We start from the raw sequence: 14,390 nt of genomic DNA, 5'->3' as shown, positions 1-14,390 counted from the left end.
CTCCTTCCTGCTCCCATTTCAGGTATGATTGATATAAGCAATGACAGTTTTGAATAGTTCTTTCATGGGTGGACTGAGATTTGGATATGTAAATTATAATCTTTTCTTTTGCTAAAATTACAGTAAACAACGTCACTACTACTTGGCCGTCAACAGACCCAATTCAAGATGGTAAAACCAGAATCTATTATGCCCTTATCGAAATTTATTTTATTTTCCTAAAACCAAATAGATTCAGAGGGGGAGGATTTGAGGAATGGGGATTTGGAAAGGATTCGGAGGGGGAGGATTTGAGGGATGGGGAAGGAGGAGGGAGATGGAGGGTTAGTTGGGTGTTTGTGGTTTGATGATTTTGTTGAGTAATAAAAGGAAACCTGAGACCGATTTGGCCTGCGGAGTTTTAGGGTTGTTACTGTTAGGATCTTTGGTTTGGGATTGCCAGAAGGCGATGAAGGGGTGGGTTTTGGGGTTCTGCTCTTGTGCTTTGATGGTGATTTTGGGGTTAAGGAGTGAGCATTTACACTTACGCCTTAAAGATTTAAGGGTTCGCTCTCCCTTCATAAAGATTGCCGGCAAGGACAAGATAAGCTACCTAATTTAGATTTGAAAAAAAAAGAGGAGAAATTTTTCTGATGAATTCTGTTCTCCACAGTTACAACTGTTGCTAGAACTCTCTCTTTCTTCATTGAAGAAGAATCCATTACTCACTCTTGATGTAGTGATAGAATTCTTTGAAATATCTGTCTCTGTGACATTATCACAAGAAGCTGGATGGCGAATCAAAGAAAACCCAAATTCTGAGCTCGTTTCCAAATGGGTTTGATTCTGATTCAAAGTTTTGGAATCTTGGTGGCTTTGATACAGAAAGTTGGGATTAGATCCTGTTGGATTGATTGTGCTCTCTTGGAATTCAAACAAAGGGAAAGGATCAAAGACTTGCTTGGTCACAGCCTGAACATAGTAGTTTGAATCGTTAATGGAAACTGTAGTCCCAAGTTGTAAACTTGATAAGGTTCTCTGTTTCTTGGGCTGAGATGTTTGCAAGTAGTCTTCATTTCTCTGCATTTCTTCTCATCTTGTGCTTCTGTTTCAGTCAAGGGCTTGTGGATGTTTGGGTCAATCCCTATCACTGTACAATCTTCCCCTAGTCTACACCGTTTTCTCTGCAACCGACGTCATGGAAGAAGAAGAAGGAGAAGAAGGAGGAGGAGGAGAACGGACGGTGATCGGGTGGGAGGTATTTTACAATTACCACCCCAAAAGGGCATTTTGGTCCTAAAAAATTCGTGACAACGGCACACTGTCACGACTAACCCCTTTCGTTACGGGTTTGTAACGGTGGGGGTCAGTTGGTTATTAGTATGCAATAAGGGAGGGTAACAGTTGTTTCAAAGTTTGGGGGGGTAATCATAAATACAAAAGATTTTGGGGTGATAATTGTAAAAAACCCAAAAAAAAAAGCCTGAAGGCAGCGTCGCCCTGCACCGAGACAAGAACTAGTAGTAATTTATTTAGGGATTTTTACAAATTCCCTCCTAAAAATACCCATTTATCCAAATATACCCATACAATTTTTCTAATTGCAAACTTCCCTTATTTTCAAAACAGTGTAACACTTTGATCCAGTCCGTTAGTTTGGAAGGTTAGACGTTAGTTTCAGGGAATCTAATGACAAAAACCCACCAAAATTAAAGAGTAAAGTGACCAAATTGCCCTCATCTTCCCCAAATCGTTTAGGGTTTGAAATTGAAAATCAAACCCTAAACCATTTGGGGAAGATGAACCCTAAAATCAATAATCACTCCTGGCTCTTACATTCAAATCAATTTGGGGAAGATGAACCCTAAATTCATCTCCAATTTACATTCAAAGATCTCAACACTTCAATTATAAAAGATCTACTAGAAACCAAAGTACCCAACGAACTCACCAATTCCATAGCTAAGCCTCACAACAGCACCCAATTTCTCCCAAACGGGGAAGTTAGTAGCATCATCAAAGCTCTGATTGAATGTGGTGACTTCCATGGCCAGACCTGCGAACCTAGGGGGTCAATTCTAGTGAGTGGGTATTTTCTGGTTTTAGGTTTCTTTCCTAGAATTGATATTTTTTTGGGCAGTGAATTTGATTTATATAGTTTTCTCTATTATTTTTTAGTTTTTCCTGATTTTGGCTCATTCCCGTGTTTGCTTATTTCTAGTGTAAGAAATCAGTCTGCAATTTCTCTTCTTGGCGCTTAAATTTTTGAATTAAGGTTTAAATTAGAACTTTAACTTAGGGTTGGTTAAATTTGAGCTTTCCTGTTTGTGGGTTTTTTTTTTTTTTTTTGATTTCTTGGTTTTTCTCTTTACCTTCTTTTGTTGTTTTAGTCGCAGAAGATGAGCTCATGAGAATCCTCATCCTTGTACGGAATTTCTTACCTGGTCAACAAGAAGTGATTAATGGGGATTGGAAAGTTGCTGCTATTTCTCATAGAGCATATGATCTTGAGGGGAAGACAGTACGAACCATAGGTGCGGGACGGATTGGCAAGCTTTTGCTCCAACGATTGAAGCCCTTCAACTGTAATCTTCTCTATCAATCCATTCCCCAAATTGATTTGAATGCAAGAGCTAGTATAGATTCATTGATTTTAGGAATCATCTTCCCTAAATGATTTAGGGTTTGATTTTCAATTTCAAACCCTAAACGATTTGGGGAAGATGAGGGCTATTTGGTCACTTTACTCTTTAAATTTGATGGATTTTTGTCACAAGGGCATTTTGGTCATTAGATTCCCTTAAACTAACGTCTAACTTCCCAAACTAAAGGATTGGACCAAAGTGCTACATTGTGTTGAAAGTAAGGGGAGTTTGTAATTAAAAAAGTTGTAAGGGTGCATTTGGACAAATGGGCATTTGTTAAAAACCCATTTATTTAAGGGTTAATCTGTCTGTAACCCTCTTGTTAATCCCTTGCCACATCATTTATCCCTTTATAAATGAGGTTATTTTAGTAATGTCAAAATGTTCTCCCAATCCCTTCTCTTCGTTGGCTTGTTTCAGAATTAAGACTCCACTCCATCGCCACTCTCTTCCACCACTGGCAGTTTCAATTCATGGATATCCGATGCCGCAATATTCAGTGTCACAACTACCTCTTCTTCCTTCACTTTAGTTGTATTTCTCTTAAATCATTGAAACCTAGGTTGGAAACGAACGAAGTTGTAGGATCTCAAAGATCGATGTCTAGGCTTTTATTGCTTTAGAGCTTTTCTTTATTTACAAGGGCCATCCCATCCTGTATCGCTCTGCCTCGGGCAAATCAGGGATTGGTTCATGGTGCAATTACTATACACCCCTATTAGTGTCCCTATGAAAACCCCAAGCCACCACTGCCACTGGTGTTGGCAGAACTACAGTCCATGGGATCATTATGGTTCACCATGGCAAACCAATATACTACAAAATTAGGATTTTGCACGTCCTGGGTTATCCATGGTGTCCCATGGGTGTCCCATTTAATTTTTTAGGGTTTCCCATAGTTGCCCATGGGAACCCTGGTGCATCCTTGTTAGGGTTTCTCCTTCCCTATTATGTCCCATGCAATTATATAACACAATAGGGACAGAGAAAAACATATCTAGTCCATCACATGGCAAGAGGGATCCATCCCATACTCGAATGCGCAGCAGAAATAAATGGATTCGAGTTTCTTTTACATCCCATAAATATTAATAATTAATAACTAAAGGAATTAAACAAGAATTGCTAACCTGGTGAGCCTCAAGTGTTGCTCCTCCAATAGACAATGGTTCTTCCTCTAGTAAGCGCTCCAAGTAAACAAATCTGAACCGCCATTGGTGCTACCAAGGTTCTTCAAGCCAATCCCAGATGCTCTCAAAATCTTCAACACAGATCTAAGGTTTCTCAAACCCTAACTCTCAAACACAGATGAGAGAAACTAGAAGAAGAAGGAGAGAGATCACAAGAGGGAGAGAGTAAGAGACCAAAACGCAGGAGAGAGGGGGCCAGGTTGAAACACAGAGCACTGTGTGCCCCCTCTGCGTTTTGGTCCCCTTTTATAGATGTAGGGTTGAATTAAAACCCTGATGAGACTTGTTTAATCCTTGTGAGAGTCTGACTCTCTCTCTCTCTCTCAGTTTGGCAGTTCTGTTTAAACTCAGAGTGCTTCAAAAAGGTGAAGAAACAGAATCTAATAGGGAAAGTATTAATTAGTTGTTTTATTTAATATTTATGGATAATTATAATCAGCACCATATCCATTAATTAAATAAAGAACCAATTAAATTCCAAATAACTCCCTATATGATAACAAATTATCATATACAACCCCCCACTAATCAACACCATCATTATGGAATCTAGGGTATGTACATAAGTATTGCCAAACCCCAATCCATAGTACATGTCCATATAAGAGCGTCTGTGCATCTGATCGGGTCCCGTAAAATTCGATAAAATACTTTGTTCAAATAATTATATATAATCTATCATTTTATGTAAAATAGAATTTAGCAAAACCATTCCCAAAATGGCACTGGATCTAGATTCTTATCCGACCATACACAGACAATCTCAATCTTGGTGTTCCCCTAATCGGGCAGTGGTGACCATGCTGGATAACTCTTTCACTCACAAAGTGTTCACGCATTCCCAGAACACCGGCTTTGACTCGCTTGAGTCTCTATCATTGATGAACCAAAGAATGCGGTCACACTTTGCAGTGACAGGGTTCCCTCAGGCATAGGGTGTCGGTGACACATGTCTATCCCTTCCTACATCTGGCAGTAATACATGAGGGTATTGACAAAGTAGATTCTTCGTCAATGCACACATCAAACATGTGAGCACTCGCATTCGTACCCTGACATCGTATGTCTAGGCATACCTAATGTGACAACCATGTGATAAGGGTGCCCAGCCCAAACCCGAGTCATGACTACCATTTGCAGTAAAACTTACGGACACATAGTGCTCAAAAAGTTTATTTCGCATGTGATAATACTAAACTAAAATGTATAAAAGTTCAATATAAAGGTGAACCGGGTTGAACCGGACCGAACCGGGTTTGATGGACACACACTTGTCCAACAATCTCCCACTTGTACATCAAAGTCAATTCCCCATACAATTTAAACCCATGCCCTCCATGTGTTTTACAAACACTCCTGGCGACAAACCCTTTGTCATGGCATCAGACACATTCTCAGTTGTGTCTACTTTGGAGATACTCACGTCGCCCTGCTGGATAATCTCTCTAATGAGGTGATACTTTCGTTGTATGTGCTTGTTCCTCTGATGAGCCCTAAGCTCCTTAGCTTGTGCAATGGCCCCTCTGTTGTCACATAATAGGGGAATGGGGCCCTTGACAAGATCAGGGACTACCTCCAAATCTGATAGGAATTTCCTCAGCCAAACACCTTCCTTTGCTGCATCACAAGCTGCAAGGTATTCTGCTTCGGTAGTGGAATCGGCTGTAGACTTCTATTTTGTACTCCACCCATTAGATATACCATCGTGGATTTTCAGTCATCCTTATCAGTTTAGAAATTCAAATCTGTGTATCCTAATACTGACAACTGATTAGATCCAAAAACCAAGAAATATTCCTTAGTCCTTCTCAGGTACTTAAGGATATTCTTGACAGCACTCCAATGCTGGCGTCCAGGGTTAGATTGGTAACAACTTACCATACCTACTGCATAGCAAATGTTCGGTCTCGTACATAACATAGTGTACATAAGGCTCCCTACTGCTGAAGCATAGGGAATCCTCTTCATCTCTTTAATGTTCGTCTGAGATTGAGGACATTGAGATCTGAAAAGACTAACTCCATGTCGGAAGGGAACACTTCCCTCTTGGAGTTCTCCATGCTAAATCTGGCCAGGACTTTGTCTATATAGGTAGCCTGTAACAAGCCTAGCATCCTTCTCTGGCGATCTATCACAAGTTTAATCCCAAGGATATAGCTAGCTTTACCAAGATCTTTTATCGAAAACGTTGTGGACAACCACTGTTTTATTGATGAAAGAAAAATTACATCGTTACCAATCAACAATATATCATCTATGTATAAAACAAGAAAACATACTGCCCTCCCACTGATCTTCTTGTAAACGCATGGTTCATCCATGTTTTGATCAAAACCAAACGATTTAATTGATTGATCAAACCTAATGTTCCAGCTCCTGGAAGCATGCTTCAGCCCATAAATGGACCTCTGTAATTTGCACACCTTTCTTTCTCCCTCCAAGGAAGAGAACCCCTCTGGCTGTTCCATGTAGATTTCCTCTTGAAGGAACCCATTCAGAAATGCAGTCTGCACATCCATCTGCCATATCTCATAATCAAAGTGTGCAGCGATAGCCAATAAAATCCTGATGGATTTCATCATCGCCACTGGTGAAAAGGTTTCCTCATAGTCAATACCCTCTTTCTGGGTATAGCCCTTTGCCACCAGTCTCGCTTTGAATCTTTCGACCTTTCCATCTGCGCCCTTCTTCCTCTTGAATATCCATTTGCATCCAATTGGCTTGAAGCCAAGTGGTAGATCTACTAGAGTCCAGACCTTGTTGGAATGCATCGAATTGATTTCAAAGCGCATTGCCTCCAGCCACCTAGTGGCATCAACATCCTTTAGAGCCTCAGAGTATGTCATCGGATCATCATCCAATTCAACCGATACCATGTGGAACTCTTCCACTATTTCTTCTTCGGTTAGAAGAGTAAGCCTGGTGGGTGCTCTAATAGTCCTCCCACTGCGTCGAGGTTCTTCAGGTGTTGGTATTTCAGAGGGTATCTCAATGGGTCTCACTTCTGAAAGTGACGTTTCTGAGCTATCTGATAGCTCCTTAATGACTACTGGTTTGGACCTCTGGGTCATCATTTCTTCCTCCAGAAATGTGACATGTTTACTTATAATGACCTTTTGGTCAACGGGGTCATAGAAATAATAGCTTATCGTGCCTTTGGGGTAGCCTAAGAAATAGCATCTTGAAGTCCTGGATTTCAACTTATCTATCTATTGCTTTCGCTCATGTGTTATGCAATCCCATACCCTAAGGTGTTGAATACTGGGCTTTCGCCCTTTCCACAACTCAAAGGGTGTCTTGGCTACAGACTTAGATGGAACCCTATTCAAGATATAAATCACCGTCTCTAAAGCGTACCCCCAAAAAGAGAGAGGCAGCTCACTATAAGTGAGCATCGTCCGGACCATATCCAATCGGGTCCGATTGCGTTGTTCGGATACACCATTTGGTTGTGGTGTGCCTGGATTAGTCAGTTGACTAACTATCCCTTGTGATATGAGATATTCTTTAAATTCATCCGATAGATACTCCCCTCCACGATCTGATCGTAAAGACTTGACGCATTTATCGAGCTGTCTTTCGATCTTGGCTTGGAATTCTTTAAATATATCAAAGGATTCTGACTTCCTACGCATCAAGTATATGTAACCATATCCAGAGTAATCATCGATGAATGTGATAAAGTACTCATACCCATACCTCGCTTGTATGTTTATGGGTCCACACACGTCAGTGTGTATCAACTCCAACAGATCTGTGGCTCTAACACCTTTATTACTAAAAGGTTTCTTGGTCATTTTGCCTTGAAGGCATGACTCATAGGTGGGGAATGGTTTTCCACCCTCAGACTCTCTAAGGGCCCATCTCTCACCAATCTACTGATTCGGTCCAAGTTAATGTGACATAATCTTAGATGCCACAGGTATGTTGAGTTCACTGGAGCTGCTGTCCATTTCAAATCAATATTTGAATATTCATTCTAATAGGGCAATCTAGAAAATACAAACCACTTTGCATATATCCGAATGCCACAAAGGAATTATTAAAACGAATAATTAACTTAGAATTAAAGGAGAAACTATATCCGTCCAAAACAAGTTTTGAAACTGAAATAATCTTCCTCTTAAAAGAGGGTACATAATAGCAATCCTTTAAAACTAAACTAGCAGAATTAAAATTTAAAACAAAAGTTCCCACAGCCATCGCCATGATTTCAACTCCAGTGCCCATCCGAAGGCGCACCTCATTTCTTTTCAGGTTCCTTGTCTCCTTGAACCCCTGCAAATCATTGCAAATGTGAACAGTGGAACCACTATCCACCAACCAAGAATTGGTCAGTTCAAAAGACAAATTAGACTCATAAAGAATGTAAATATCACATGTACCTTCTTTAGCAGCCTCTGTTTCATCTGGCTTATTATCTTTCAAAGTTGTCAGGTAAGCACGACAGTTCCTTTTCTAGTGACCCTCCTTTTTGCAATAGAAGCACTTGCCTTTGCCTTTATTGCCAGACTTACCACCCTTGGTTTTCAGGGTCTTACTCTTACTTCTCTTTTTCTTTTTCTTCCCATTTGAAGAAGGCTTCACATCAGTTGCATTGACCTCAACCTTGTCCTTTTTTAAGGACGCTTCCGCCTCTACCAATGTGTTAGCAAGCTCGGTGAGCTCCATCTCCTTGTCAGACATCTTGTAGGACATCCTAAAGGTTGCATAGGCAGGGATGAGTGACGCTAAGATCACATCGGTCTTGTACCGCAGGCTGAAATCATTCCCCATGGATTCGAGTTTTTCAAACAGCTTGATCATTTTCATTACATGATCCATCACTGGAGTCCCCTGGGACATCTTGGTGTTGTGGATTTGACTCACCACATTAGAATGGGCGTGTGTCAATTGCCTGTTGAACAATTCAGCAAGCTTATCCATCTTACCCCCAACAGTGCGTATATCCTTGACCGAGTCCAGAATTGATTTTTCCAACGATCCTAGGATATAAAGTGATGCCTTGAAATCCCTTATGAGGAAATCCTGCATCTCTTCATTTGCCTCAAAATCATTTGGGTCGGGTTGAGGAGGAACTTGTTCATCTAGAACTGTGTACAGTCCTTCAGCAGTCAGGAGCAACTTAATGCTCCGGTACCAATTGTCATAGTTTGTACCATTAAGTTTGTATTCGCTAATGAGTGTTAACAGGTTGGAATTAACGGCAGCCATTGTAAAGTAATCTACACATGTACAAGTAAAAATCACATGCTAATTAACAACCATTGAAATTAACAAATTAAGCACACACACATCAATGGTCTTTCATGATTTGGATTTTCCTCATAACTCAAAAGATGAATTGGATACCTACAACCCTTGCATGCATAACTTACCCTGTCGGGAGTCATTATACACACCATGGTAGTGTGGACTAAGCTGTCCGCCTCATGGGCTTCCAATATTTTTGGTCACCTGGGTGTCATATCCAGATCCTGTCGGCTGACATGCACCCAAGTCATGTACTTACCTATTGCATTAGTTAGAATCATGGAATCATGAAAGATGACCCACTATCGCAGTGCCCTCTCACTATCCATACCCTAACGTATCTAGATAGAGGTAAATATAGATAAATGTGTGACAGAGGTCCTGGCAATGTCCTGTCGGCTTATGCGGGGTCATGTCACACACTTTTTACATTTATCTTCAATAGGAGGCCATTGACATGTCTACCGATTAAGACTAGTCCATATCATACATATATTATAATCAAAGAGGGATTAATCAACTCTCACATATCATTGATAGATTTAAACAACATAATTAATCAACATTAATTAAAAATGATTATGGGATGATGACATTTTTATCAGAAGCAATTAACGAACCCTCCCAATAAAAATAAAACTAATAACTTGGGTGCATCAATCATGTTATGGATGCCACATCTCGATCATCTCCTCCGCCCGATCACGTCTTCAAAGGAGGTGATTTGCATCTCCATAAGCTTTGAGCGCCACATATGGATCACCATCAATATGCCCTGGGAGTCCTAGCTCCTCTAAAATTACAATGGAAACCTAGGAAAAATTCTATACACTTTTTTTTCCATAATAATAAAGAAACCCCGCATGGAGAAACTAACCCATCATTTGGGCTGCCCATGGGGTGGAGGAAATTTATAAAAAGGTAGGGGGAGAGAGAGAAAGAGAGAGAAGCATCACATCTACCCATAACCCCATGTATCATATACATAAACAATCCATCCATTTTATTAGAATGCCATTCCCATAATCACATCATAACATAATTTCATGCATAAGCATTAAAGCAAGTAAACCAAAAACAACATGGATTTCTTCAATCATTGAACCACCACATCACATGTGATAACATGCATCCAAGCCCATAAAATTAAAATCTCATTTTAATTGCAAGTGGGTGGAGGGGGGGAATCCCTTCACCCATCATCTTCCTCCAAAAAACAAAACAAATATTAAAAAATTCTTTTTTGAAAAAATAACTCTTTTTTTATGTATTAAAAACTGGAGGGGATTCAAGGGCAGTGCATGCAGCCCACATGCGCAGGCTGCAGGCACTCCTTGCGCAGCCCATAGGCACAAGGCCCATGGACAGCAGCCTAAGGTTGCAGGCCGCAGGTGTGCTGCCCATAGGCTACAGCCCACGGACAGTAGCCTGCAAGCTTACTGCCCGCAGGCAGCAACCCAAGTGAGGCTTGTGCACATAGGTAGGGTAAGGGGGAAGGGCGTGCGCTCCCCCCCCCCCCACATACAATCATGATTAAAAATTAATTTAAAAAAAAAAACAATTAATCACATCCTACATGGATACATGTTTCAGTAATTGAAAATAACAAAATAGTTACCAAATCCATCATCACATGGGTAAGTTGTTACACTAACAACCTTGTAACTACCTATGTGCACATGGGAAGGTTGCTACAACAACCATAATATAACCACCCATGTGCCAACTTGCATCCCACTCATGATAATCATATTAATCCATTAAATATCTAATATTTATGGGTGGGAAAGGTGGCTCTAATATCATACTGTTGGCAAAACTACGATCCATGGGATCATTATGGTTCACCATGGCAAACCAATATATTACAAAATTAGGGTTTTGCACGCCCTGGGTTATCCTATGGTGTATCATGGGTGCCCCATTTAATTTTTTAGGGTTTCTCATGGTTGCCCATGGGAACCCTGGTGTATCCCTAACTCTCCTTCCTTGTTGTGTCCCATGCAATTATATAACACAATAGGGACAGAGAAAAACATCTCTAGTCAGTCCATCACATGGCAAGAGGGATCCATCCCATACTTGAATGTGCAGCGGAAATAAATTGATTCAAGTTTCTTTCGCATCCCATAAATATTAATAATTAATAACTGAAGGAATTAAACAAGAATTGCTAACCTGGTGAGCCTCAAGTGTTGCTCCTTCAATAGACAATGGTTCTTCCTCTAGTGAGCGCTCCAACTAAACAGATCTGAGCCTCCAATGGTGCTACAAAGGTTCCTCAAGCTAATCCCAGATGCTCTCAAATTCTTCAGCACAGATCTAGGGTTTTTCAAATCCTAACTCTCAAACACAGATGAGAGAAACTAGAAGAAGAAGGAGAGAGATCACAAGAGGGAGAGAGAGAGACCAAAATGCAGGAGAGAGGGGGCCAGGCTGAAACACAGAGCATTGTGTGCCCCCTCTGCGTTTTGGTCCCCTTTTATAGATGTAGGGTTTAATTAAAACCCTGATGAGATTTATTTAATCCTTGTGAGAGTCAGCCTCTCTCTCTCACTCTCTCTCAGTTTGGCAGTTCTGTTTAACCACAGAGTGCTTAAAAAAGGTGAAGAAGCAGAATCTAATAGGGAAAGTATTAATTAGTTGCTTTATTTAATATTTATGGATAATTACAATTAGCACCATATCCATTAATTAAATAAAGAACCAATTAAAATAGTAAATTCTAAATAACTCCCTATATGATAACAAATTATCTTATACAACGCCCCACTAATCAACACCATCATTATGGAATCTAGGGTATGTACACAAGTACTGCCAAACCCCAATCCATAGTACATGTCCATATAAGAGCGTCTGTGCATCTGATCAGGTCCAGCAAAATTTGATAAAACACTTTGTTCAAATAATTATATATAATCTATCATTTTACGTAAAATAGATTTTTGAAAAATCATTTCCAAAACGGCACTAGATCTAGATTCTGATCCGACCATACACAGACAGTCTCAATCTTGGTGTTCCCCTAATCGGATAGTGGTGACCATGTTGGTTAACTCCTTCACTCACAAAGTGTTCACGCATTCCCAGAACACCGACTTTGACTCGCTTGAGTCTCAGTCATTGATGAACCAAAGAATGCGGTCAAACTTTACAGTGACAAGGTTCCCTCAGGCATAGGGTGTCATTGACACATGTCTATCCCTTCCTACATCTGGCAGTAATACATGAGGGTATCGACAAAGTAGATTCTTCGCCAATGCACACATCAAACATGTGAGCACTCGCATTCGTACCTTGACATCGCATGTCTAGGCATACCCAATGCGATGACCATGTGATAAGGGTGCCCAGCCCAAACCTGTAAATTCACCTAGAGGGGGGGTGAATAGGTGAAGCTAGTGGAAATAGTGCGGAAATAAAACAATTAATAAAACTATACAAGTAAATTACAAAAGTGACACAATCGTTTATAGTGGTTCGATCAATTATGCCTACGTCCACTCCTCTCACCTTAAAGAGAATTTCACTAATAAGAATCCTGAGAATGAGCAAAAGAATTCGTACAACTCTTGATTAGGAGCAAGAGGACTCACACCACCAACTACTCTTGATTGACGAGCAAGAGGACTCAATACAATTAGCTACTCTTAATTTCGAGCAAGAGGACTCACAACATATAATAATGAAAACTTTACTAAGTAAGGATTACCTCAACCTTAGTGAATGTGTAGCTAACTTTCACTTTGAAGCTTCAATGCTAAGTGAATATAATTAGCTAGAGAGGGAAGTGAACTTGAATGCTTTGATGAATGAATGCTTCAACACTTTGAATGTTGAAGTTTGAATGCCTTTGTGATGCTTTTGATTAACCTTAATTGATTGTAATTAGTCCAAATGAGCTTACCTATTTATAGGCAAAGGTGCTCAAAGCATCTAAGGTTCATTGCCATTTTAGGACATAATTCTGTCCTAATCCGGTATGCCGTTTCCCAATTCGGTATATCGGATCATGGAATCTATCCATTGACCAACGGTTAAATCCCAATAGTCTTATTGCAATTTGGTATACTGGATTGGGATTCGGCATGCTGGATTGGGATTTGGTATGCCGGATCAGATGATTTTGCTGAAAATGGCTAAGTCCAAGTTTGGGCAAGTATGGGGCCATTTGCTTGGTTAAAGTCCATGTAAAAACACCTCCTAGGGTCACTCTACATGTATGCATGTGTGAGTGTGTGCATTACAAATGGACTTAAACTTTTAAATACATCTTGATACAAAAAATACTTAAACACATGCTTTAAAACTCTTGTATCTCAAAGAGATGCTTGAACATGGTCTTTGAAACTAGTCCTTCTCTTAGTCTTTTTCTTCACACCATTCTTTGATACTTTGTCTTGGTTCAACAAGTTTGTATAAGCTCCCCCTTACTTGATGCTTATTTCTTGTAAGGTCTCTATACAATATAACACAAGTTAGTTCAACTAACTTATTTGTTATCATCAAAACCATATAAGGTGATGTGTGGATTTTACCCCAACAATCTCCCCCTTTTTGATGATGACAAATAACTTAGTACCAAATATTAAAATATCAAGATAGAATCAAGAAACACACAATTTGCATTAATGAAAGATTTGCATTGATTAATTGAAATGAAAAGGTTTATATAGCATAACATAGTCAAAACATAAATCCAAATTCAAATTCAAAACCCAATTTCTCTCCCCCTTTGGCATTATCAAAAATAGACAAGGGAGGAAATAACAATAAAGATCACTCCAGAGGGACATTTGGATCTTGAGAGGACATCCCCGAAAATGGAGGGATAGAGGGAATAACTCCTTGAGGTGCAACACCATGAGAGGCTCCGGCTTGAGGAGTAGCTCCCGGTGTGTCAAAAGGTAGATGTCCAAGATTGAGAGACAAAGATTGAATTGCTGTAAGTATACTCGCTTGTGTAGAATTAAGGGAATCAAAACCGATCTTCATCTCTTGGCGGAGAGTAGAAACATCGGCTTGAAGGTGTTGTTATCCCATTTCAAGTTCCACCAACCGAGTGTTTACTTCATCCATATACTCATCAATGTTGGAGATCCAATCTTGATACGCATCCGGTATAAAGCGCTGTTGACATTGTTGACATCTAGGTGGAACATCTTCTTCATCGCCTGATTCTGCAAGAGGATCCAGAATATTGAGATTGTGAAAAGAAATTCTAGAGATGGGCTATGAAGTTTTGGATGATTCCACTTCACGAGAGAGATCAATGTCAAAGTGATTGAAGATAATAGTGAGAAGACAACCATAAGGAAGA

The 14,390-nt window shown here is 40.0% G+C and overlaps 1 long non-coding RNA gene across 1 annotated transcript; it reads right to left on the bottom strand.

The window, feature by feature from the left end:
• Window positions 1-738: 738 nt before the first annotated feature.
• LOC122652495 lies at window positions 739-14,240 on the bottom strand. Its single transcript, XR_006331604.1, has 4 exons — window positions 14,231-14,240; window positions 12,176-12,185; window positions 7,514-7,517; window positions 739-1,123 (listed from the first exon to the last, which is right to left on the bottom strand). It is a non-coding gene; the product is annotated as an uncharacterized LOC122652495 (long non-coding RNA).
• Window positions 14,241-14,390: the final 150 nt, after the last annotated feature.

Source organism: Telopea speciosissima, chromosome 2, assembly GCF_018873765.1.
Source record: "Telopea speciosissima isolate NSW1024214 ecotype Mountain lineage chromosome 2, Tspe_v1, whole genome shotgun sequence".
Taxonomy (NCBI): Eukaryota; Viridiplantae; Streptophyta; class Magnoliopsida; order Proteales; family Proteaceae; genus Telopea; species Telopea speciosissima.
This window is presented reverse-complemented; position numbering and strand designations above follow the sequence as displayed.